This window comes from Colletes latitarsis, chromosome 7 (genome assembly GCF_051014445.1).
Source record: "Colletes latitarsis isolate SP2378_abdomen chromosome 7, iyColLati1, whole genome shotgun sequence".
In the NCBI taxonomy this organism is placed as follows: Eukaryota; Metazoa; Arthropoda; class Insecta; order Hymenoptera; family Colletidae; genus Colletes; species Colletes latitarsis.
The window spans coordinates 6,111,927-6,137,537 of NC_135140.1; the positions used below are offsets into that span (position 1 = coordinate 6,111,927).

At 38.1% G+C, this 25,611-nt stretch overlaps 1 protein-coding gene across 3 annotated transcripts in view; it reads right to left on the reverse strand.

Moving 5' to 3' along the window:
* The window catches only part of LOC143343161 (zwei Ig domain protein zig-8), a 341,606-nt gene that overhangs the window by 126,019 nt on the left and 189,976 nt on the right, over positions 1–25,611 (reverse strand). For all 3 annotated transcript variants that reach the window (XM_076767765.1, XM_076767763.1, XM_076767764.1), the window contains one exon: positions 21,072–21,124. The gene's annotated coding sequence lies outside the window, so the exon portion shown is untranslated. The remainder of the gene's footprint in view (positions 1–21,071; positions 21,125–25,611) is intronic.

Sequence of the window (25,611 nt, forward strand, 5' to 3'; positions counted from 1 at the left end):
TAACGAAAAAATACATTGAATTTAAAGGCTACTATTTTATCAATTCAGAAGTTTTTCAATTTTTTTTAGTTCGAGCCATAATCATTTAATAATTTTGATTATCAATAATATATTAAGACTATTTTTACCATGGTTCTTCTCTTGACACCTCTGCACTTGGATGCAAACAACTATGGAAATAATTGTTATTGTGAATTATGTTATTGAAGGAAAATGATTAAATCACCTTTGGTAGAAATAATGTTAACTACATCCAATAACATCTAAAACAAAACATAAAAGACCAGCAATTATTTCATGTGAAAAAGTTGATGACTACCGTTCCCTCAGCTTTTTAATGTATTCACGAGAGATATTTTCTCGATATTTAATCGTTTTGCATTTGTACCAACAAGTTTCTGTCGCGTGATATTTTCTGTGATATTTCTACACATGATATTGCTGTTTGGTGATATTTTGTCATTCGATCAAACAGACAGGGGTGAATATTGCGAACAACGACGGGAACAATCGTCAACAACCAAGCATCGTGGCTCGAAATTGACGTTTTGGCGATTACAGGAACCAATCCATGGATACCGTAAATTTGATCGGTTCACCGTGAATTCGCCCGCCGCTCCGAATGAGTTTCGATCCCGTGGAAAATTCACACGCAGTGATTTGACTGTGACACAAAGCGGGGTCGCGCGGGCCCTTGAATGAAAAGAAAATAAATCTATGTCATATAATCTGGCATAAACTGTAGTCTGCTTCAGAACTTACGAGGAAAATGGACGGATATAATTTGGTATCGCCAATTGCGTGATTTCGAACCACTGGTCGAAATTGGAGCTTCGATTTGACAAGCCAGTTCGCTGCTAGAATTTTTCACGAGTTCGAAAACTCTGATTGTAAACACGGATCATCGCATAATAGCGTGAATAACGAGTTCGTCCGGATTGTTAACCAAAAGAAACAATGACTAATAATGAATTAATCGTAGAAATGTTTTGAAAATCCGAACGAATTTATTGCATAATGTAATAATGTTCAGTTATCAATATGAGTAGCAATAATTATCGAGTTGACGTTTGATACTTGATACGATTAAAGGATCGATACTTTTGCTTCATTATTTGTGCCTGAATTTATGTTTAGAACCGAAAGTTCTGTTCAGAATGAAACGAGTGTACGTATCGATTTTATCGGATACAATAAAATGTACGATAAACTACCTGGGAGGATTTTGAAAGCGTTTCGAACGGGTATAAATTTCATTCTGTTTGATACAATAGACGCGTGAATGCGAAGATTTATATCGAATTATCGATATCGCGTTTCGATAATTTGATAGCTGTTTTCAATATTTCAATTTAATGTGTATCGTTCAGTTTCGTTTATGAAATACTTGCATAATGAATAATATTAGATTTTATGCGTTTGCTGATTTTTATAAACAGATATATGAATTTACATAAACAATGCACATTTCCTAGCGATTATTCTACCGCTCGGATATGCAATATTCGAGATTCTTTAATGAAATTAATTAGCACGACGCGATTCGTGGAAATAAATTTTTTAAATTGTTGATTTATGCAATCAAAGCACATTTTCATTTATACGTTCGGAGAAATATATTTTTATTTAATGGCTCCCAATCGAACTGAAGTACACATTTATTTACGCTGCACCGCATTGAAAATATCGAACTTTTACAACCGTATCGACAGTACATTTGCTTCTTCGAAAGGCAACGAAACACAGTAAATTATTTCACCAATTTCTTTCGTACTTGTATTTGCAATAAATGATAAAAATGCTAATTAATTCATGGTAAAATTAAAGTGAAAAAAAATATGAAGTTATTTAAATTCCATAAAAATTACTTAAAGCATTACTTTAAAAAGTATGAAGTTACAAGTATAAGAATTAAATTCTAAATCAGAGAATTCGCCAAAAGTTTTCCTCGAAGATGAAGTTAGGAGTTAAGTGGCAAGTGGTCGAACATGATCCAACAACCGACCAAGTCTTCGTAGTCAACACGGTTTATTAAAAAGCATCGGTACATACTTGCTCGAGTTTCGCAACGCGAACTATGCCAGCTGGCGAACTGTCATCAATTAACACGTAAACATGGTGGAGTCTTTCGAGCAGAGCGGAATTTCGGAAGTTGGCCACGAGAATCCGCGAGACGGAGGGAATTCCAGGCCACGGGAAATTTATTGGCCGGTTTTACCCGCACCTCGCAGCAACAGACGGAAGCAAATACGTCTTGAAACTTGACTTTGCACGGTTCTCTACATGCTGATATCTGTCCACCGAATATCAAGGCGACAAGGCCGAATATTAAATCGTCGAAATCCTATCGGCAAACTCGAGCAGACTGGGTGTTAACACCGGAGGACAGGGACGAAAGATTCACCAAAAGAGGGCCATAGACTAAACAAACTGCCTACTCCAATTCCAACGATTTCAATTTTCACAATTTCGACTCGTCGTAGTAATGATTCTTAAAATAAACGTTGCCCCGGGGTTGGAACGTTCATTTTTCGGTATAGTGGAAGCGAATTTCGACATAAGGAAATGTATACACACAGGGGGATTCCCCAGTCAGTCAATTTCGATACCAAAATATATTTATACCAGTAATGATTCTTAAAATGAACATTGTTCCAGGGTTAATACGTTCATATTTCGATATTATTATATTGGAAGCGAATTTCGACATCAGAAGATGTATATACACAGAGGGATTCCCCAGTCAGTCAATTTCAATACCAAAAGATATTTATACCAGTAATGATTCTTAAAATGAACATTGTTCCGGGGTTAATACGTTCATATTTCGATATTATTATATTGGAAGCAAATTTCGATATCAGAAGATGTATATACACTGAGGGATTCCCCAGTCAGTCAATTTCGATATCAAAGGATGTTTATACCAGTAATGATTCTTAAAATGAACATTGTTCCGGGGTTAATACGTTCATATTTCGATATTATTATATTAGAAGCGAATTTCGACATCAGAAGATGTATATACACAGAGGGATTCCCCAGTCAGTCAATTTCAATACCAAAAGGTATTTATACCAGTAATGATTCTTAAAATGAACATTGTTCCGAGGTTAATACGTTCATATTTCGATATTATTATATTGGAAGCAAATTTCGATATCAAAAGATGTATATACACTGGGGGATCCTCCAGGCAGTCAATTTCGATATCAAAGGATGTTTATGCAGTAATGATTCTTAAAATGAACATCGTTCCGGGCCTAGAATGTTAATTTTTCAGTACAGTGGAAGCGAATTTCTACACCGGGAGATGTATATACTGGGGGATCCTCCAAGTTAGGATGGATAGAAATGTTTCAATTTACGAATCACTTCTCGTGGCTCATTTTAAGAATCATTACCGTATCTGAAATTCTAGTTTCGTCGTTAACCAATATTTCCTACGTTTGTCTAGATGTATAAATGCGTTTTCCTCTGTACGGAACAGTAGGAGATTAATATCTTCCTTGACTGGCGACAGTCTGGTGGATCCCACCGACCGTGTATATATCGTTTCGCGCAGTTGTAGAACAATGTCTCTCTGTATCGGTCGTAATTTGTAAGACCATACGCTGCCGCGAGTGCAAGCTTGCTCCTGGTCTGACAGACGCCCACCGACTTCAATAATACAGAATCAGCTTCAAGTTTCTCATAATCTTGTTGAGGGGACGATCGCGGAACACTCCGCATTGGTATCAGCGCTTTCTCCGGCGATGCCAGGGGCGGTCGATGATTACGACGTCGCTGATTCCGTTAGCTTACCAATTTGCGGTTGTTAATTGTACGGTGGTTTTGGTTCCGAGGCAACGGCGTCAGGATCGAGGAGACGGGGTTTGCGCTCAGCAGATTACACGCTGCGTTGGGAACGGAATTTTGATCGCGCAGTTAGCGGCTAAGCAACGACGCGAAAGTCGCGAATTTGTTTCGTCGTTTTCGTCTATCGAATTATGCGTTTCTGCGGTACGGTTCACGCGTTGAAAACATTTGGAGGACGCGTCGTTTCGCTCATGCAACACGTAGACCGATGGAATATTAACTAGGGTCACCAGAAGTCCCTACTTTTGGTTCCACGATGTTTTTCTACTAAATAAATTCACTCGATTAAACGCAATATTTTTGTCAATATCACCCTGAACCTCAATATTCTATTTCTCTAGGCCCTGCTTAAGAGAAGCACAATTATTTATTTAATATAGATATATTCATGTTTTATAGGAGACGTGAACGTGATTGTGACACTCGGATAATCGCATCTCATTTTATCACTGTTTTTGTCCCATTATGCGGATTCTCTCGTTAATTGATTACCTACAAAGCACGGAAATTTAGCGTGTTCCCTTTTGGTGTACGTAAAATGTTACGTGTAGATACTCAACACTTTTTAAAATACAAATAATTAAAATGCAACCGTTATAAGTTGGCTTTGTGTAACCCTATCGACGTTTCAATGTTTCGTAAAATTTAATATTGATTCAGTTCATGAGTTTTTGTGTATTTTTGTATTGGAAGACAATATGCATCAAGTAGGAGTTTATAGATGTTACAATACTGAAGCAATTAAGAGAATTACCTTTACCAGGGTCTGACGACACTCACATACTACTGCGATCGTCGGTAAGTGTCGCAAGTCGATCTGAATTGCAATAAATTGAATTGTTCGTGCAAGTGTCCCGCAATCTACACCAGGCCGCGACACGTACAGGGGATTGTAGTACGTGAACGTCATTAGATCCTGGAGAAGGTAATTCTCCTAATTGCTACACTATTGCAACATCAATAAACTTGGTACATATCTTTCAAAATGTTTGGAGATATGTATAAACATTCGACAATTTTCTTGCACCTATCTTGATGTACTGTATAAATCAATGTCTGATCATATTTTTCGAGTAATAAATAAAAACGGTGGTCGTACAAAGTTATAATACTGCATATTCGTGATTAAAATATTGCTTTTTTTTTTGTTTTATCTGCTATGCATTTATTTAAGTGTCTGTACTAAATAAGTAATTACCCCAAAAATAAATGCATTACGAAAAATACGACTTGATTCTATTTTTTTTTCTTTTTTTTTGATGGAGGATACGTTGGTATCAGAAAGTAAGCAAAACAGAGGAATTCTCGTCGAAGTAATGGTATGACTCCGTGAGTAATACAGGAAAATTAGAGTCACTAGATCGCCAGATGCAACCGAGCATCTTCTTAGCAATGGTGCACAGCCAGATAAATTACGGCCGATTTAAGTAGCATTATCTGCTGTCGGGGGAATGACGCTTATGGATGGCGAGCTATTCGTTTTTCAGCATTTAAGACGACGGAGTATTAATCTTTGCTAAAGATTCGCTAACTGTGCCAGTCAGGAGCGTGTCTGCGAGCGATCGCGGTATTAGCAGAAACGAGAATCCCGTTCGATCGAGACACTGTCCGTTTCTTGTGATCCCGATCCACCGAGATACGATTACAAAACTTTTGTTAGAAACGAACCGTTAAAATACGCGCCTATTATATACAAACGATTAAGAATTTAACAGAAAACTTATCTTTTCAAGTTTACGAAACAATAGTGGTGATAGTTTCCAAACTCACCACCAGAGGGCCACACTCAACCTGTCTCTCTCGCAAGTGCTCGACCGACTGTTCCTATATTCACCCATTAATTTACTTATAAACATGCTATCTGTAATTTTTCTTCTATTATGCAACGTTTGAAAATTTGTAGCATCAAGTGAGACGGAAGGAAAGATTCGAACAGTTTCGAAGACAATCGAGTCCATTTAAAAAATACACGGTAACTAATTTCAACTTACAAATAAGGATAAAGCGTATTTTCTCGAGCTGTTGCTCGTATTAAATACTAAGGTCGCTTTATTAATGAGTCCCCGATAGCAGGCCGTTTTCTTTCCGCTTCCAATCGCTACTGTGCGTCCGTGAGAAGTTGTCAAGCATCGTGCATCGCTTGCTCCGCCCATCCCCCATTTTCGTCGAACGCCAATAGGCGCGATGGGACCGTGGGGGGCGGGGCAGACTCTAGAGTGGGGATCTAGGGACCAATAGACTCGCGTTCCTTTCACTGGTCAATTTCTCGCGGACGCACAATACTTTCTTCGCGCATTCTAGGACGCGATACTCAGTCGTGAAACGCGCGAACGTTTATTAGTGGACGGGCACGTCTGCAAATGAAACGAGGGAGAAAGGCTGGTTCGAATGGGCGAATTCGCGTAATAGGGAAAATAATAATGCACCGGGACCTCCGGGAGGCACGGCGAAATTGCTTAACCATTATGAAAGGGAACGACTTTCTCATTCTTTCCATCGCTAGTAGGGAGAAGGGACGAGCATTCACCTCATTTCCCATCATCTCTCGTTGCTTCGGTTTTTCATAGCGTTTCGCGCCTGAAAACGGACGTATTATACGGCTGCTCTCTCCCCTCAAAGAGCACTGCCGCTCAGAAATAACGAGAATGTAATTTTCCGGGACGCGTATTATTATCATCGGTGAGACGCAACTTCCACGCCTCTGCCCTTCCCCGCAGACGCCACTGTTCTTCTTGTTCTTCGGGCGTTCTTCGTGTTTCGTATATTCGGCTGCCCGGGACGCGCATCCGTTCCTATTTCCCCCCTTGCTTTTGTTAAAACGTAACGTTCCAACTGCCAGCAGCTCGCTTCGTTGCCGCGAATCCCCTTCCTCTCGTCCCCGGGACGAGTCGTGTATATAATATAGACTCTATTCAGAAAGAAAGGCCCAAGAGAATACGTCCTCGACGTTGAATATAACCGGTGTCCAGAACTGTACACGAATAACCCCTCTTTCATGATTCGAAAATGACCTAATCGGTATCAGACTACGACAGTTTCAGCATTGACAACAAATTTTTACACCTCTGTTATCCGTTTCAAAAAATAATAAAAGCTGTAAAAATTATTAAATTTTTACGATTAATGAAAGAAAAAAGAACAAAAAAATTCTACGCGTTGTGGGATTCGAAGCTGAGACAAAATATTAATAGTTCCTTACGCTGACCACTACACCACGATCATTTTTTTCTCGTATGATCTATTATTAAAATACAGGGTGTTCGACCACCCCTGGGAAAAATTTTAATGGGAGATTCTAGAGGCTAAAATGAGACGAAAATCAAGAATATCAATTTCTTGATTGAGGCTTCGTTACAAAGTTATTAAAAAATTAAATTACAAAATTTCTAATCATTCTAGAAAAATTATTTTCGGTTGCGGAAGTCAATTACAATTATTTTTGGTGAATACATATACCCTCAAAAACCTATCCATTTTCGAGAAAAAAATTCGAGCAGGTATGAAATTTATTGGCGAAAAAAAAATTTCAAATCGTTCTAAAAAAATTATATTCAGTTGCGGGGGTCAATTATAATCATTTTTGGTCATTAGACATACCCCAGAATTCCTACGCACTTTCGAGAAAAAAATTCCTCACCGAAAATATAATTTCTGGCCAGAAATGTTACCCTGAAATTTAATGCGAATCTTTAAAATGTCATAACTCCTGAACGGATTGGACGATTTTAATGTTTAAAAAAGCAAACTACGCGTATTTTGATGGAGAATATGTAGAAATTGCAAAAATATTCGAAAAGTTGATCCTTGACCCCGCAAAATGAGAAAAACCCCATAAAAATGCTCCAAACTTCAAACGATCATAAATCCTACAATAGTGAATATATTTCAATGAAACTTTTTCCTGAAGTGAAGCTTATGGGTACCTACAAAAAAGTATTAGACAACTTTTCTGTGGGGCGTCAAACAAAATTACTAAAAATGAAAAACGAATTTTTAAGAAAAATCGACAGGGGGTAGCTGCCTAAATTTTTCGACGAAAAAAAAAATTTTCAAATCGTTCTAAAGGAAATACTTTTGACTTCAGGGGTCAATTACAATCATTTTTGGTGAATAGAGATACCCCCGAAATCCTACCCATTTTGGAGAAAAAAATTCGAAGAGGTGTGAAATTTTTCGACAAAAGTAAAAAATTTAAAATCGTTCTGGAAAAATTATTTTTGGTTGCGGGGGTCAAATACAATCATTTTTGGTGAATAAACATACCCCCGAATTCCTACGCACATTCGAGAAAAAAATTCCTTACCGAAAATATAATGTCTGACCATACCATTGATATGTTTCCCTGAAATTTCATGCGAATCTTTAAAACTTCATAACTCCTGAACGGATTGGTCGATTTTAATGTTTAAAAAAGCAAACTACGTGTATTTTGATGGAGAATACGTAGAAATTCCAAAAATATCCGAAAAGTTGATCCTTGACCCCGCAAAATGAGAAAAACCCCATAAAAATGGGTCCAATTTTCAAACAGCCATAACTCCTACAATTGTGAATATATTTCAATGAAACTTTTTTCTGAAGTAGAGCTCATGGGTCCCTACAAAAAAGTATTAAACAACTTTTCTATAGGACGTCAAACAAAATTACTAAAAATAAAAAACGAATTTTTAAGAAAAATCAACAGGGGGTAGGGTGCCTAAATTTATTGGCGAAAAAAAAAATTTCAAATCGTTCTAAAAAAATTATTTTCAGTTGCGGGGATCAATTACAATCATTTTTGGTGAATAGACATACCCTCGAAATCTTACGTACTTTCGAGAAAAAAATTCTTTACCGAAAATATTTTACTTGGAAATTGTCGTTTTACAGGCGGAGCTTTAAACGTTAATAACTTTTTAACGAACCCTCAATCAACAAATTAGTATTCTTAATTTTCGTCTTATGTTAGCCTCTAAAATCTCCCATTAAAATTTTTTCCAGGGGTGGCTAAACACCCTGTATATCCAACTGAGCAAGTTTTTCAAACTGTATACTTATTTTATTCACAACTGACTGGCTTCTGCGGCTATGACTCCTGTTACGATTGTTATGCACGCAAATCTATAAGCCTGCAAAATATTAAAATTAAAATCGGTCAGGATCTAACGTTCTTCTCCCGAAGTCACTCCAGGAATATCGTTAGAGGACTTTCTTTCGCTGTGGATCGTTCGAATATACGTTTCGATTAATTCGCGTTGCGTAAACAATTGCTATCTTCGACGGTGAACGATTCGATCGAGTACGATTTCGGAAAAGACGCGTTTCACGGTATATTCTTTCGCGAAATAAAACGAGCAGACAGGTTTACCGAGACCCTTCCTAAGCTTCGGCCTTCAGCAGCTTGAAAAACGAAAGAGGCGAAGCAATTTCTCGCAGACGAGTTCAGTCCCGGCGTTTCGACGTTCCGTCGAATTAAAGGAAACTCAGAGTACAGCAATCACGACTGATGCAGCAAGAAGATTTTCAACGAACGAGGAGATACGTTGAACCTGAAACGGAGGGAGCATTAATGGTCCGTGGAACGAACGGCCGGTTAGGTTCTGTTTCCCCGGCAATTTGTACTCAGCTTCGGAAGAATCGCGGTCGTTAAGATCGGTAGCGGAGCAAAGAAACGCTTCGCGAGTATTAACCCCGTATCTTTCTTTGCCCCGTTCCTTAGAATTTCACGCGATCCTCCACACAGCCGGAACGAAAACAAATATTTTCTGCCCTGTATCCGCGTCGGATTTCGCGTTAACATTCTCGAGGCAAGAGCTCCGAAAGAGAATAAAATTCCGATAGCCACGGAAGATTTGCAGACACTTAAACCGTTTGATTCGATCTTGCTTCCCCGTTGGAAATTTATTACCGATCGTGATCAGATTTGCGCAATCAGCGTTATCTGTCGTTGAGAAGCGAAAGAAACTTCGATGCAAAGTACCGTGACAAAATTTTATGCGATTTCCGATCGTCGACGCGCCGAAAACATTTAATTGGACTTCGCTTTTCGTTGGAAATTTATCACCAGTCGAGTCAGATTTGTGCAATCAACGTTAACTATCGCCGAGAAGCGAGTTAAAATGTAAAGTATCGTGACAAAATTTTCTGTAGCTTCCAGTTGTCGAAAATGGAAAGAAGTGCTACGGTGGCCACGGATCAAACCGTAGAACAAAGAGATTTCGGTGATCGATTGCTCCGTTAATTGATGTTCATGGACTGTACTTGATATTATGTGTGAATATATTTCTGTGAATCGAGGCTGTCGGATTCAGACATATCCTCTTGATCCCGTCGAGGTGGTAAAAAAAGTCTCACGGATCGTAAATCATCGAACGTGTCAAGAGTTTTCGTCCGATAATAGAATATCCGCAGTTTTCCGAATCTCGATCGGCATTCGACAGATCGCAATTAATCGCCGGGGCAATTAAACCGCCGTCGAAGAAATGTTTCACAACGATGAGTTATGAATTGCAATTCCACTGTAGGTCACTCAAAAGCAGGTATCAAACCTTCCAATCGACGATCGGTACTATAAAATATGCGAATTTACAGTTTACGTCTTCAGAAACCTGTTTAGAAGTACTTGTTAACGTTACGTGTAACAAGCTTACGATATTCACTTTCTTGCCAGAGTGTGCAACTTACTTAACGAATTATGCGAGCTCGAACTCAACGTACGGATAATTTCTCCATCCTCGGCGACGCGGACTCTTAGGGCCTCCACTTAATTCCATTAAACAATTTATTAAACGAGTTAATCTCAACTGCGCTCTCTGCCAAGCGCTAAGTCACTTCAGCTTCGAAAACCCTTAACGGAGAAAAAGAAAAGGAAAAATCGAAAAAAAAAAAACACTGAACTCGAAATGAAATATGTACCCGTCGCGTAGGAAGCGTTCTTTCGTCTCTGAAATTAAAAATTCGTAGTGTCAACATCCTGTGTAGTTTCCAGCAAACGGAGTTAAAAATTCATACGGTCGACTTCCGTCTCGCGTTCTGCCAACTGGATTACATTCCACCGCGCGTTTTTTTTCTTTCTTTCGTTTCCTCCTTATTAGACCGGTATCGTCTTTTATTACAAACGCGGGGAATACGACGACTTCCGTTTACGTAACGTTCTTTTCTCGTTCGAGCCCGTGTTTCGTAACGCTTTCTAAAATCCGTGCGATCGTAGTTTCGCTGTATCCCCGGTGAACAAGATTGAACAAAAAGAACCGCGGGAAGCAAATATGAGAGACACTGGCGGAGAGGCGGCCCCGATAAACCCGTCTCTCTGTTCTCGAAATCAAAGAATCACACCATCAGCCCCTCCCCCCCTCTCTCGGTCGGATTTTATTAAACGAATTCGACGCCGTTCGCGTCCCTCGATCGTGATACCACGGACGAGAGGATCGAGGGTAGCAGGGCAGGGTGGCCCGCATCAGAGGAAATGGCCGCTTCGGAATCGGCCGCGTTCGTTACGGATAAATAAATAAAAGAGTAAAATGTGTCGGTCGAGAGAGCCCACAGGTGTGTCGTACTGCGACGTTTATCCAACGCCCGGAACGCCATTACGTTTCGAATTTACGACGCGTACCCGATGTAACCGGCGGCTGAACGACGGGGAAAATATAACTGCGGTGCGTCGTTATAATTAGCTCCCCACCCACGTTAGGTTTAACCATCTATTAACCGTCGTTAATACGACGCTTTTCTCTAAGCCAACGTCAACGAGTTTCCGCCGTTATCCCCTTGTTTTGAGGCGTACGACTTTTGCTAAAGAGTTCAACAACACGCTAATTTCGAGAAATTTTCTTTTCGTACAACGTATGTTATTGCAAATAGACAGCTTTGGACTATTTGTGTCACTTTGCACAGGGGAAACTGATGATTCAAGATTTAAACAGTCTCAGAAGTAAGTGTGATGAAAAAGGATATCAATGAAATTTAATCAATATAGGCTTGTAATTACAAATATTTTTATAGCAAGTATAGAATGAAAGATATTTAGTTTTTAGTGATAATTAAGTAATATATTGTCAGAGTAATATGACGCTGAATTTATAATAATAAACATTTGATTTTAAGGGATGAAATTGTGGGGACTTATTGTTGGTGGAAGAAGTGAGCGAAATAGCAGGAGGAAAGAAATGAAAAGGAGATGCTGTGACATTCAATGGCCACTCGAGAAGTGTATACTAATAGGCCGAGCACTTGTGAGAGAGACAAAAGTTTCGCGTAGCTCTCTGATGACGAGTGCGGAAAGTGTGCCACAAAATAGATTGTAACGCAAATTTTGGATATATACTACTTCGATCGTTATTATATTCTTTGTATTTTGTTATGCTGAAAGCCGATTCGTACGTGTCCAAGAAAAACAGTACTTAATGGGAGTATTAAAAAATTTGTTATACCAATATTTTAATCTAAATTTTCCCAGCTGGAACTTTATGTAAAGCTGATAATTTCTCGATTATCGGCAAAAATTTGACACGCATCAAAAGAATGAAGCAGTCGAAAAATTGTATTGCAAATGAAGAAAAATGTTTTAAGTGAGTGACAAATTGGAACGAGTTGCGAATTGATTGTAAACAAGCAACTGGGAAACGAGGGCACCCCTAGCTATCGTTCAGTTGTACGTTTTCAATCTGAAATGAGTTTTAATTGCTGTGAAAATCGCTGGCGCGTCGACATAGAGCCAGCATGCCGAGTCTCTTTGTGCATTTAAATATTTAATTATCGCCGCCGATGGAAAGTACAATGTACAGATTAAATTGTACTTTCTACTACATTTTTTCGTCATTGAAACTTCGCGAACTGAAAATGCATCGTGTTCCTTGCGAATAATATAACTTGCTCGTGCAAAAGAGAAGTAATTTTCACGTTGTTTCATCGAGCTGTTTTTGTACGTTGCTTGAAACAAACTAAATACATCCCAATGCGTTGACAAAAATTCGTGTTTCATTATAAATTCTCTCGAAAAAACTCGAATGGCAATCTCTTTCACCGGGATTTCCTTTTCGTACAGTCTTTTTTTCTCTCTCTCATCGTTGGCTTTCCGCATCGACGCGCATTCTGGTAATCCGGCGCGATGCAATGCGTCGCGACGCCTGGCAACGTCGTTACCAGATATATCGATGACCCGTTCGGACATTCGATGAGGCCGAGACTCATAATATCCGTAAATGTATTTACATTCAAATAGCAAATTAACGTCACGGAAGCAAAATGATCCACTGCAGAGTATGTCAAGAATGTGACCGAATCAAATTAAACATTAAAAAATAAAATTATAAATATAAATGTTTCCAGTTCTGTGCATCGGTGAAAATACGACACTCGTTAGAGTATCCAGAATATGAAAAATATGGATGCCAATACAATTTCGACTAACGTTTTTTGCGCCCAGGTCAGACAAAGAGAACATAGAAACGTCAAATTGGATTCGTTAACTATTTTGGCAAACAGCTTTTCCAATTATCTCCTAACAATTTCTATTGAATAAAAATCTAGGTTGTTGCCTGACCATTCGAGGATGAAAATTTGTTGTATAAAATTTAACTAAAATATTGTAACAAATTTTTAATACTCCTGCCAGGTTCATCCATTGAATTTGATTTGCAATAAACAATTTTACTTGAGATTAAAAATGAATTACTTTGGAAACCAATTTTTTTTACTATTATTAACTTTAAGTTTGACAAGTAGTTTTAAAATTATTACGGATCGAAATTATCTTAAATATTCTATATTTGATCAGAATAAAAAGAAACACTTTATAAAAATGTTAAAAGTTTTTGAAATATTTTTTCTTTTCGTTTTTTTTTGGTAAGTGCAGGCACAATTTTATAATATTTTACGAGTATTTTATTTACGAGTATAATTTATGCACGTTGAATTTCCTTCCGTGTAGGTTGTTACTTTTATCTTCGTACATCGCCTATTATTCCCTTTTTTAACGCTTCTGTCCCATTACTCTCTATAATGATCATTACATTTACATACTGACAACGGCATCCTGACATTATAAATTAAGTATGACACAATGGGGTCGTCGTTTATATTGTACAACTTGTCCTTGTCAATTATTATTGTCGCTGATAACTGGCCACGTTCTCGTCATTTGTTACAGACGTACTTCACTGACATTTTAAGTTTCGCGTCATCGATCACGAGAAAAAAAGTAATGAAGTTTAACTTCTCTGACATCGTTTAAAAGTTCGTAAGCACAAGAGTCTATTTATTATAAATAATTGGAAGAAAAGCCCCTCTCTCGATATTTTTTCAAATTGTAATATAGGAAACAGGTTCATCGGTGTGTATTCATAATTTTATATCATTCTTAATGACTGTAACGTTATTTAGAATTTTACAAGTATTAAAATTAGTTCACTGTAAACGACTTAAATTATTTCTTTCCCCCCTTTCCAAAAATAACAACGTGAAATACCAGTAAGATCGATGTTTTTCAGTCTTAAAAATTCTGATTGGCTCTGACGCCAAGCCCCAAATAGGATGAGAGCTTACATAGATCGTTCTACAAAATTAGGATAAGCTTCTTTTGCACGGAACACCAGAACCCTTCGACTTTAAACTCCGATTCTAGTAAATTTTTGGTTTTAAGACAAACAAGTTCGTCCTTGCATCTTCGATAGAATTTATATTATATAGAAAAGTTCTCTAGTGTTTCCAGGTGTTCGCAAATCTCGTTTCTTTAAGACATTGTCAGAGAATTTTGGATCCCAACTTCGTCTTAGCCTAACTTCTTACAGCAGCGTTTGAAAGTTCGCAAAGATGTCAACCTCTAACCTTCTTTTCAAAGTCATCAGCTTAGCCCAGATAAGCTTGTAACTTTAAATTCAAAGATTGGACTAACTATAGTGGTATTGGAAGACGTTTACACTGATTTGAATATTGATATAACTGATAATATCTAATGAAACAACTGATAGATCTATTCTAGAATTCTTTTACGTAGAACGTGTGGTCATTGTAAATTTATCGATGTCGAACACAAGCCAAACATAAAAATTTAACAAAAATAAAGAATTTAACAGTTCTTTCTTCTTCGAGAAATGAAGAAGATTCTTTCTTCTTCGAGAAAAGAAAGTTTTCTTTGACCCTTTTATTCTGGGTCCATTTTGACCCATAGAAACTGTATATTTTAGAATTTTAATGTTTTAGTTTTCACTGAATAATAGGACCACATGAACTTGTCAAAGTAAACGATATTAATTAATAGGAAATTTACAAATATTCAAATACAGAAATACAATGAGTATTCTTATACAAGAATTACTGAATTTCATATTTGGGTCAAAATAGACCCCAGAGTCCACTATTTAATCGCCAGTTCGAGGGTTGAATAGAAATATTTGTCTTATTATTTTCACACAAACCTTCCAAAATTACCGAGATATCAATTTAAAATAGATTCGTCATAATTATTTAGAGACCCTTCCGGATTCCTTGGGAATCCTTTTTGTCACCGTCGTCCTACGTCGTTCGTTCAATGTTGGTCGTTAAGGACGTCTGATGGAAGGATCGTCAAGCGAAATGTCTGCCATAGTCGACGTTTCTTTCGCCGAATGCCAGGGCGTCTTTCTCCGGCGCGAAACAATAACGGCACCGTGGAGAAAACGAGGCAACGATGTCACCAGGATGGATTATCGTCGGCATTATTGGGCGTCGCGGCGCCTCGACCTCCTTCTCCAGCGACGATTGGCATCATCGTATGCGTCGTTGTCGCCGTGCCGATAATGGACGAGCAGGTCGCCGACATTGGCATCGTTTCGCATACTATGCTATCATCCTGCGTAATTTATGCGCGGGCCACGATAATATTCGGAGAGATGCCTTCCCACGGACCCAGCAATGCCCCAGAGATAACCTTTTGGAATTTCTAATTGAACCTCTCATCACAGCGACAATCCTCTCACGGCGGGCTCCTGTCTATTGTTGCAATTACTATAAGTGTCGCAGTATCGTTCGTCCGCGAATTTTACTATTATTGTTGGCCATGACTTTGTGGGTTTATTCAGTGAATAAAGAGATACTGTTAATGAAGATGATCATTCTTTATCAGTTCGCGAGATGCAAGGCGCATTGAACGTTCAGAATGGGACTGGAAAATTTCCAAAACTTTTGCAGCAGATTTAACGTGTTAAAATATTAGGTCGCCCAATAAGTTCATAAGATATTCTCGAATTGACGAGGATAAAATTTGTAATTTAGTAAAAATTAAATTAAAGTCAGTTCAGGGGATTTCTGAAACTTTGAACATACTATCACCAATAATTTATAGAAATTTATTTAGATTTAATAAAATAAATAAGTTCTATTTGGAAATGTTCAGAGTTTCATTAAGTCCTAGTTTTGACTGCTATAAAAATAGCAATAATAATTTAGGTTGACTTTTAAATTACACAAAGTTTACGATTCTTATTTGTTTCCACTCTAATGAAGCTCTCTAGAAATTTTGTAACAGATTTAATGTGTCACAATAAAATAAAAAACTTCTATGTACAAAAACTTGGAGTTTCATTTGATCCCAGCTTTTGATTGCTATGCAAATACCAATAATAATTTAGGTTGACTTCTAAATTACACAAAGTTTGCGATCCTTATCTGTTCGTCCTGTGATGGAGCCTTGTATACTAATGGCACTCTACCGTTTAAGTTTTTTGATCCTCGTTGCCCCGATTCTGGCCGAGTATGAGGTAGAAAATAATGACCTCCTGCCTGCTCCCGCGTTGGTGAAATTTACACGGTTTACATTTAATCCCTCGAAATCCTCCGTGTTGATGTTGGGTGTTCCCAGCCAACTGCAAACCTTATCTGCCTTTGCAATCTCACATGATTTAACTGTCTTTACAACGATTTTCTTCGAGCATCCCAGGTTAGACGTTTCGTCCGTCTTTGCGTTTCGTGCTCCCGCGACGTTCTACGTTTTTACGCTCGCGCTTTTTACGCCTTTCTCGTCACGTTTTATCGACCTACTCCAAACTTATAGTTCCACGAACCTTCAGTGGTTTTCTTGTTTGATTATTATTCCGTGGTTTACGGTTCCACCACCTTTCATATTCAGTCTTTGTATTTTTCTTCTCGAGCGAAGGAACCGCGGATTCGCTGAGACTTACTAAAGATAGCCAAAACAAGGTAGTCCGGTCGATTCGACGGAAAACAACTACAAACAATTCGCGTTAACAAAGCGAGGTTTCTCTCTAACTGACGAGCCAGCGAATATCGTCCACGAATTAAGTATTTAAATTTCACGGGTAGGGTGGTGAAATTACCATTTGTACTCTCTTTTTTTCTCTGTTCCTGCTTAAAATGCATATACACTCCTTTATATAAAAACTATCTCTCGTTACCTTCTAGCCGTATAATATACGGCCGTAAATTCATTAGGAACTTCCAACGGTGGCATTAAACGGCCACAAATAACTCAACCGACCACGTGCGCGAATAACATTTGCATAATTTCCCGATGCCTCGGCCGCCGCTCGCCAAAAGCCAGAAAATATTTACAGCCGACGTTTGCGATCTTTTCTTCGAGCGTCGACGCATGGGAAACCCGGCGAAGAGAAGCTTTTCGACATGCACGTCGACTGCAAACTCGAATTTTGGTTGAAACACGGCAGGACGGATCAAAAGGCTTCGAAGAGAAAGGAAAATCTCTTTGCGTGGATGGACGAGCTATGCAGAGAAAAAAAAGAGGTGAATGCTACGCGTACGTACGGTACGCGTATGCATCGAGGCCAATCCTATGACCATAGACGTTTCCACGCGACAAGGGACAGATATACACACGTTTCCCCGGAGGCAGTAAACCAAACCGCCGCGTACCTCGAGCATATAGCCGTGAGACCGTAACTAGCTATGGACACGCGGTTGCAATATTGGCCACGAAGGTATTCGCCCAACTGAACAATCGAACACGCCCGTGAATCAGCAATTATAGTAATGGATCCTTCCGTATCTGTTAAGTATCCCATGACTTTCCGATAAGGTGTCTGGAGAATCGAGGATCGCTTCGACGATCGCGCTGTAATCATTCGATGACCACCACAGGGTCTAAACGTTCCCCGAAATTACTATACCAGCGTCAAAATTTTCCCAATTGGACCATGGTGTTAGTTGAATAACAACAAAGATGGTAGAAAAACATTAGGGTTATACAAGCCTAACTTACAACTATTGCACTTTAATTATTAATGTCTTAAAAAGTGTTGAGTATTCATTTAGTATTGCAATACATTGAATTACCTTATAAGTATCGAGCAGTACTCGGTATAAATAGAAAAGTTCACAGAAACTTATGAACTGAATTAATATTAATCTTTCCTGAGACATCCTATGAATAGTCGATGGGGTTACACAGAACTTATAATTAGACTGCGGATGTTTATGCATTTATGGGAAATTTTAATTCTCAAAAAGCTACAGTATGCACTTAACATTAAACCTACCACGGCTTGGCAAATGACCGTTTTTAAAATTTCGTTTTGAGTTTCTAATAAACAATATTATTTTAGCGCCATTTAACTTCACGACTTTTCTTATAGTACACGTAGAATGAATTTTACAATATTCACATCTATTCTTATTGTTTGTTTTCTGAGAAAAATATGTAATCTGTCTTGCCTACCACGACCGGTTAAATGATTTATATTTTTTTGTAAAACAGTGGACAAAATTCGATACCAAATTCTGGTTAGTTTCCGATGTAAATAGGAAATATATGTATAGCAAAGATAAAAGGAGAGAATATTCAGTTTCCACTGTGTTGAAACAGTCTAACAACGCGTATTAAAAATACTAAAATTTTAGACGCGTGCAGTTTCGAAACTGTTAATGTTTCATGCATTATTGAGTCATCGTTGGAAGCGGTAAACCGTTCCCTTCAAAATGGTTTTTGGTTTTTAGCGATCCGACTTCCCGTTTTTGAGATATCGTAATTTATATAGAAGGTAATTTTTCAATTTCCACTATCTCTCTGTCCATTGCATGTACAATAGTCTATTAACGCGTATTAAAAATACTAAAACTTTAGACGCATGCAGTTTCGAAACTACTAGTGTTTTATTTATAAATGAGGCATCGTTGGAAGCGGCAAAGCCTCCTCTTTAAAATGGCTTTTGGTTTTTGTCGATTGGACTTTCCGTTTTCGAGATATCGCAATTTATGTAAATGGTAATTTTTCTTAATTCGACTATCGCTGTCTTTGTCTGACGCGTCGCGCCGGACCTCTCTTTCTCGTAAGTGTCTCGTGACCGAGTGGCCGAGTGACCTAGTTACTACGAGTCACGTGCCGGTCAACGACCTTGACAAGGCCGTTGTAAACAAACGCTTCGGGCCCTTGTATCTCCGGAACTAGTCACCGCATCGACTTGAAACTAAAATCGCTATATCTCCGGAACTAATTGAGCTATCGACTCGTACAAACGCTCATTTTAAAGGGCATTTTATCCTCTATCTAATTATCATATCGCCTACTATAATTTATGCTGTCTTCTATGTTTATTTTGAAATTTACTTTGACTCTATACACCCAAAGCATTTTCAGCAATTCCTGTTTATCATACGACTGGAGTACGATAAAACTGCATTATAAATAGTTTATTGAATTGACAGTGAATGTAAATTTGTATACAGGATGTTTGTGTAATTATTAGCCAGCACTCTTTCGTAAATAATTATTGTCCCCGGAACTAATTACTTACAAACGCTCATTTTAAAGGGCATGTAATCCTCTAATGATCATATCATCTACTATAATTTATGCTGCCTTTTATGTTTATTTTGAAGTTTACTTTCACGCTAAATACCCAAAGAAGTTTTAGCAATTCTTATTGATTATACGACTGGTATACGACAAAACTGAATCATAAATTGTTTATTTAATTGAAAATTAATTTAAATTTAAATACAGGATGTTTGTGTAATTACTAGCCAGTACTTTTTCTTTAATAATTGTTTTCTCTAGAACTAACTACAGTATCGACTTGGAATAAAATTCGTTTTCAAGGGCGTTTTATCTTCTATCTGATGAAAATTAAAATATCTTTTGGCATGAAAGAGAAGGATATCTTACGAATAAACATCAAAACACAACTTTCTACACATATAATGCAAAAATTAGAAGTACGTTGCCTTGTAAAAGAGAAAAAGAAAGTCTCGTCGTTTGACCGGTCATGGTAGGAATGGGTATACATGAAGTGCCAGTAGGTTTAGTGTTAATATGCAAAAATATAAGAAATACTTAAAGTAAGATACAAATTATTATATTTAGGGTTTGAGACAACCCTCTACAAAGCTCCCATTTCATACTTTAAAATGTGTTGAATATCTACACTTAATACTTTACGTACACCAAAAGGGATCACTATCATTCTGCAAAAGCACGTTAAAGTTAAAGTCGAACGTGTCCCTCGTTCGTAAACACAACGATAACGAATTACAAATTATTGCAGATCAACCTAAGCTTGATTTGATGACTGTCACAGGCGATGCATGATCAATGATCGCGGAATACCAATATTAAATATATTGAACAAACAGTTGTCGCTGATTTGGGAACAGGGACCAATATTTACCGCCAAAGAGCGAAAAGTCTTGTTTATACTCGAACCGCCCCCGCATTAACGTTTTCCTCGCTCGCGCGGCTACGCAACTACAACTTCCGCCGGATGTCGAATAATTACTCCTTTCCTCTCCATCGTGCGTTATCGTTTGCAACGTGCTTTAGTATTTAATGGAATACTCAAGTGGCGGGCGGGCTTAGATAATTTAAACGGCCGTTAAACTATCGAAATTATGCTAATGGGGCGCGTGTGTTAATTGGTCTAACAATTATGGTAATGAGACCCCCTGTTGGTACCTGATGTTGAATACTCGTGGAATTTTTAATGTTAATTACACGTTACGCCACCCAACCGGTGATTCCGCGCGATTTATGCGTTACGTGAGATTTGTAAGCGCCGCTATCCGTTTGTGGTATCGCGTTGTAACGTTGCAATTTAATTGGATCGCGAATTCTAGCCGTACGGGAGATCTCGCGATACGCGAAGAACATATTTTGAGCGCCAAAGTACGCGTAGAATTTAAACGATCAAATTCAAAAGTAGAGAAGTTCACCACCTCCTGTACCGTTTTGCGTCCACGTTTCTTAATTCTAAAAAATTGTACCGATCGAAGTAATTATTTTCAAACCTTACCCTTGAATGTATGCCCGAAGAAAGTTGTTAAAAGCGACCATTTTTGACTCCACCTGAAAATGAAAAATTCGTGAGAAACCTTTCAAATAAAATACGTTGTTCGTTTACGTTAGTCTTTTGACAAATAAAACTCTCTAGAACGACATCAAATACCCATTTTTAAAAAACTTTTGGCCAACAGTGTACGAAGCATACGTGAAAATCGGAGCACAGTGACAATTTTAATTTCAATTACACGCTTTCGTACCGTCGAACGCGGTCGAACGTAACGCAATTGGGACTTTTTAATTTCGTATTATCGTCCGTTGTAATCACTTTGTCACCCTTCCTCCCGCCTCCCACCGGCCGTACCCCGCTTTCCCGAACGACACGACGAAAAATTCGTTTCCCGATGCTCGTTCGGATCCTCGATAACGGTAATTTGTACATCGCGCGAAATAATCGATCAGTCGGCTGGCCAATGATTACCGTCACATAAACAGATGGGAGGAATTTCGGTCACGTAACCGTTTCCATCTGCATGCACGTTCGCGACTCGGTGCATACGTTAGTAACGTCGCAAATTTTGGTAATAGGTGGACCGCCAGTGTCGCAGTTAATTACCGCGGGAAGGATTTTATCGAGCAAGCGTGCATCTGCGCCGGACGATTCGACTTTCCCGAATTTTCAGCAATTTCCACGCTCCAACGACGCGAACGATCGATAACGTACCAACACGGTGTAATCTAAACGAAATTTACCAAACACGCGAATAACATTCAAATCGTAGGCGTTTACACGTTTTTGTAGAAAAAAATATTTTATTATTATTAAAAATTGCATCGATATTATGTTAAAATTCTCGAAGCGCCAAGGGTTAACAGTTTAGATAGAAAAGACGAATGTTGCACCCGAATCGTCCAGGAAACTTGTTATGCGATTTTTACAACATTATCCCAGAGACATTCGACGAAAATTGAATAAACGCGCGAACAAAGCCGAGCTCGACGGATTAAAAATGGCATACAAATTTTTTGGCACGGAACGTGGAAGATTGCATTGAATAATTCTGGCACCCAAAGTCCAACGACTAAAATGGCAAACAATTTGAACGTACATTTGTGTAACTGTCTGAATTTGTAAGAAACAGTTGAATAAGAAAAGCCTTTGTATTTTGGTGTGTTATACATCAACTCATGAAACGTTTCCAGGTACAATTGTTCTGTAAATAATTTTTTCTCACAAAGAAACAGACTGAGAATTCGAATATGTAATAAATTGCACGAGGGTGGCTTGAACTTAAGATCCAGACCATATAATTGGAAGCTATTCATGTTTTATTCAATATTGCATTAAAAAGTACAAGCAAAATGGTTGATCTCAGACGTTTGGACGGCGTTGTATCTCGAAACTGTATAAATAATGACCCTGACGTCCTGCGCCAAGCTGGTGTTAAATTGTAAATCTCAGAACATCGTAACCATCGCGTGGAATTTATCGGTAGTGGCGCAAGAACGCTAATTGCTACCTATTTCGTAGCTATGAACCGCAAAACCTTGACAAGCAGTTTTTTACAGGCTCGCGAGGTAATCGTGCGATAAAACAATAAAGTGGTTGATTGCGAATTATTTACAGCGACGACAAAAAACTCCTGATAATGAGTGTGCTGCTTTTTCGTGCTGGTAAATACTGGCTTGAGATGTAATATCCTGGGGAAACCCGATACAAAGAAAAGCGTGAAAAAAAGTAAATTTTCCTCGCTCTAATTACCAGAAGATATATCGCTACGAGTCAAATTTCAAACCCTTTGTTCTTTTCGAAATTTGGGTTTTAATACGAGACGATGCACGCCCCAAATTGATTCCAGGCAGAGTTAGGTAAAATTTGTTTCGAACAAAATTTATTCGTTCACGTTAATTTCAAATTTACACAGCAGAATATTCTACGTGAATATGGTAAAGTGCTTCTATAGAATGGAAGTTTATTTCTCTCAATTTTTATTTGAACTTGTTTCAGGTAACGAATAAAATTGAAATATTTAACGAGAAACGAGTGAATATTATTAGTTATTTCGCTTGGCAACTTATTAGCGTGTAAACCTTCGTCTGAATACAATTTTGTCGAAATAAAAATGTATTATCGGATAACGATGGGCCCAACGGTGCTCTGAAATGGCGTAAAATATTACAACAACTAACATTATCTTAAATAAGTCAGGTGTGGAGGAGCATCAAATTTTCACCGCGAAACGCGCGAGCAATTTTATGTAAATGCAGACGTAAATCTCTAAAGGAACACTGTCCTAACAAAATATGCTCTCAGATACTGCAAATGACGTGGTTGCTTTTTTTTATCGTACGCAGAAAAAAACAACGGATTGCATTAACGTAATGAAGTTCCCCCATTACCTGTTGAATTTTATTTCTCTAAAACTCGTCTTGCATGTTTCCCTTCTATTTTAATAGACCACTGTTTTTCAAACGTCTAGCGTGCAATTGCACTGATTCTAAGAATCTGGAAAATTCTACATTTTAAACAATAAAATAATATTTTCTGTACTTTTGCATTATCAAATTCACTTGAATAAGCAATATCGTTAGTTGTATACTAATACAGTACTAATATCATTAATAACTGACACTGGATTATTTTCTATAATAGGATACTCGAGTGTTGATTAATAATTACAAACCCTGGCGGATAGTCGCTGAAGGCGTCAAAATTTCAGCAGCGATATACCCCCTGTGAAACGATCGTCTGTACAGAAATATTCCAAACCCGGTTCATCGCGATTCACGTTTTTTTTTCTGCTGACATATAGACAAAGGTTTAATTAAAACCATGTGTGTCGTCGGTTGAACAAATTCTATCTCGCCGGTTTATCTAGGACCGTAACCCACATCGCTTTCCAGAACGAATATCCCTTTATTCTGTTTTTTCCCCTTTTACGTTACTTTTTTTCTAGTATCGTTTCATTGCATCCGACTATCAACAGGACAAAGGGCCCATTAGGATTCAAGAAGGTGTACATTTTCATTTCACGAACATTAATTTTCAATCGCGTGGAATATTATTATTTCCCATCAACAAAGTTCCCTTCTGTTTTACTGTAACGCTCGTAAGTTATTTTACTATCGATTGTTCAACGCAAAGTAGCCAATGCTAAACCTGTGATGCGTCTGTGGTTTCTCAACATCAATCGTCTGCATTACAAATAAACTATTGGCATTCACGGGAACGATATTGCACCGAATACGTTCTCAGCCGTTGCGAGTACGCGTACTCAAAGTAAATTGTCCGTTCTCCATTTTTATATCCATCGAACGTTAAGTTGGAACAATTGTAAAAGAGTTTTCAATCGTACCTCGAATCGTTTCAGAGTAATTTCAGAGCACAGTAGCTCATAAAAGTAAAATACACAAGTTATGTATGTTTACTTATGCATTTTTCAAACTTAATTTGTTCAATAAATTAGTATTTAAACAATAATACTATCAAACTTAATTTACTCGATAAGTTGGTGTTCAATCTATTTTGAAAATTTGTTCAATAAGTTAGTATTTAAACAATAAAACTAGTGGCTGAATCTAGATTTACTATCAAACTTAATGTATTCGATAAGATGGTGTTTAACCTATTTTGAAAATTTGTTCAATAAGTTAGTATTTAAAGAATAGAACTACTGGCTGAATCTAGATTTACTATCACTTAATATTAACTTAATATATTCGATAAGTGTTTAACCTATTGTGAAAATTTAAACGCGTGTATTTTCTCGCGTGAATCATGAGCTACAGTACGTATAATTTAAACCAGTCCCAACGAGACGGAGTCTAACCGTTCGACGACACTCTCGTCAAATTGTGACGATAAACACGATCACCGTGAAGCTTTGCAGAAATATAAAACAGTGGTAGGAACGATTCCGCGAGCATTACGGAGTTAAAAACTCTCAAGTTTTAACGAGGTGTTTCCCAAGTTTCCGCGTTTTAACAGCGAGGAAAGGACACGCGGATAAAAACTTTCAAAACTACTGTTGCTCGTCCGACCAAAATATTACCTCGTCCGGAACGATCCGTTTCCTCCAACGGATTAATCGTCGTTTCGTCTAAAAATTTCATTCGTCGACGAAACATTTGCTCGAGGTATTTGTTGAAGTAGAATCGATCTCTTGCGATCTAAATCGAATGGCAGGTCTAACGACGCGTTGGCGAATAAATTGGAAAGTACCTGTCGCTCGTGGACGCGATCACGCATTGTTTTTCACCGCGCTGGTCGAACCGTGGATACGAATAGAGAATCCGGATAAATAAAGAGCGAAATGTAAAAGGACGATCGATTTCAAGGAGCCTATGATCCGAAGTGTCCCAGAAACGAGACGATTCCGATGGCTTTCGCTGCACTTTTTCTGGTCAAAATTGTGCTGCTTACTTTTCGGTCGTGCAATCTTTGGATCACTGGTTCGGAAATAACGGCTCGTATACCATTAAAAGTGCACGGTCCTTCGAACCGGTTCGGTTTCCTTCCTCACAGTTCACGCGCTGATCTCCCTTCGACCTAC